Source organism: Microtus ochrogaster, unplaced genomic scaffold (assembly GCF_000317375.1).
Source record: "Microtus ochrogaster isolate Prairie Vole_2 unplaced genomic scaffold, MicOch1.0 UNK101, whole genome shotgun sequence".
NCBI lineage: Eukaryota > Metazoa > Chordata > Mammalia > Rodentia > Cricetidae > Microtus > Microtus ochrogaster.
This window is the reverse complement of record NW_004949199.1, coordinates 105,958-108,843: the sequence shown is the minus strand read 5'-3', so window position 1 is coordinate 108,843 and position 2,886 is coordinate 105,958.

Sequence of the window (2,886 nt, the reverse complement as noted above, 5' to 3'; positions counted from 1 at the left end):
TGGTGGTGGTCGTTGTCGTGTTTGTGTGTATGTGTGTGTGTGTATGTGTGTATGCATGTGTGTGTGATTGCATCATTAAATGTTACAGTTGGAGTATAATTATATTTGTGACTGTGTCTGTAAGTGTGACTCTGTGTGAGTGTGAATGTGTGTTGTGGATTGTGGCTGTACCTAACAGTGTAACTGTATATGTGACTATGCTTGCAGTTGTGCATACTATCACCATCCCGACCCACATTCTCTCATCAGAAAAGTTTTAAACTGACCCAGTCTGTTACCTATTGATGTGGTTAGCAAATAGAAAGGAAAGTGTTTGTGTAATCATAAAGATTACAGACCACCATGAAGGAAAATTAGAACATGAAATCAAGACCTAAGAAACTAAAAAGTAGAAACTCAATCAGAGATCACAAATAAACTCAATTCATGCCTTTAAACCCAGAACTCAGGAGGCAGAGCTAGGTGGATCTCTGTAAGTTTGAGGCCAACCAGATCTATAAGAGCTAGTTCTAGTTCTAGGACAGGTCCCAATGCTACAGAGAAACCCTATCTTGAAAAACCATAGATAGATAGATGATAGATAGATAGATAGATAGATAGATAGATAGATAGATAGATAGATAGATAGATAGATAGATAGATAGATAAGCTCAATTCATAAGCTTCTTTTCCATGGTTGTGCAGTCTGCTTCCTTATAAAATGCAGGAACACCTGCCCACGGATGGCAACATCTACATCTGTCTGGCCCCTCCTGCATCAGTCATTAATCAAGAAAATGATATCAGTCTTGTCTGAAGACCAATCTAATGGGGCTATTTTTTTCCAAATAAGGTTCCTTTTTTCATGATAACCCTAGTCTATATCATATAAAAAGATTCTGACTAGAACACAATTAGATAGACGGTTACTCTTAAATCTACATGACTCATTAAGTGAGCATCCATCTATCCACTTTATATAATTAAACAAATAACTGAATAAACTCTTAAGAATAAGGATACACCTCTCAAATAGAAGATAATAATGAATAATGTGTGACTTTACCATGAATGAATTCCCTTTGCAAATGCTGTTTTCCCAGTGACTTCCTTCTCGAGAGTCTCATGGAAAAAGAGAAACCCAAGGAGTAAAATAGTATGGGATATGGACACAAACACATGTAGGAGTTTGAATGAAATTGGCCCACAGAATATAAAAGTGAGTGACACTTTTAAGATGTGTGGCATTGGTGGAATGGGCATGGCCTGATTGGAGGAAATGTGTCGCTGTGAAGGGTAGGCATTGAGGTTTTCTATGGTCAGGATGTTGCCCAGTAGTCTGTCAGTTGAATTCTTGTTCCTTGGAAGATATTAGACTCAGAGCTATTCCTCCAGCACCATGATTTCCTCCATGCTGACATTCTTCCTGACATGATGAGAATGGTCTGAACTTCTGGAGCTGCAGGAAAACCCCCTAAATTATACAGTTTCCTTATAACAGCTGGAGTCATGGGGTCTTTTCACAGAAATAGAAACCTAAGGACAGGAAACACCCACCCACTGAGACAGTGGGGCTGATCTATTGGGAGCTCACCAAGGCCAGCTGGACTGTGACCGAAAAAGCATGGGATAAAACCAGAATCTCTGAACATGGCAAACAATGAAGGCTGATGAGAAGCCAAGGACAGTGGCACAGGGTTTTGATCCTACTTCATGTTCTGGCTTTGTGGGAGTCTAGCCAGTTTGGATGTTCACCTTCCTAGATATGGACGGAGGGAGGAGGACCTTGGACTTTCCAGAGGGAAGGGCACCCTGACTGCTCTTTGGACTAGACTGGTCTCGAACTCAGAGAGATCCGCCTGCCTCTGCCTCCCGAGTGTTGGGATTAAAGGCGTGTGCCACCACTGCCCGTGCTCTTTGGACTAGAGAGGGAGGGGGAGAGCAGTGGGGGAAGGAGGAGAAAGGTGGGAGGAGGGGGAGGGAAATGGGAGGCTGGGAGGAGGGGGAAACTTTTTTCCCTTTTTTTCAATAAAAAAAGAAATAGAAACCTAACTTAGACAATATCTCTGAAGTAACTATGGACAAAAATATTTGAATAAGTGAATTTATACCTAGTTCCCCAATATAGTATAAGAAATGTGCATGTATTCCTAAGATATTCCTTTCCAGATTATTGTAACCATAATTAAAATATCAAACAAACCCAAGATGAAACATACTAAGCATCATGTCTGAAAATTGTTTTTATAACCCTGAAGCAATAAAAAACACAGGGAACATTGAACTCATACTACATATGATGATCAGGGCTTTCATAGGATGGCTGTCTCATTAAAGTGAAGAGTAGTTTCTACCACTGAAACTCACAGTAAAAAGTAAAAAGACAATTCATAAAGAAATAATGCAGACAAATTGTAATTTCTCTAATGCCAAGTTAGACAGACATTTCCTGAGTCTTGACTGACCATGTTGGTTCCAGCTCTGCACTTACCTTCCCCATTGATTTGCATTAACATGACACAGGAAAAGACACTAGAAACTCTTGTTATCTCTGCCTTACTATCATTCAAGTCACAGGGTTCCCCAAATTCATATCTGACTTCCAGTGCACTTCTTATCATCACTTAAAGTTCTTCAGTGACCATAACCCTCAAACCTGGTTGTATGCTGTTGCTTTTTGTGAAGTGTTATGAGTAGCTGTGCATCCCATAAATTACCAAAGCAACAATCATATTTAGGAACCTGTGATTGACTACAAGCTGAGGAGAGTGACAGAGAAAAATATAAAAGTTTAAGGATAGACTGACATAAATTAAGAGAAATGAAATCTAGTATCCAGTTAGGATGTTCCTAAGTGAGAACGTGAAATCTGAGCCTAAGATGGGACCCAAATCAGTCCCACAGATT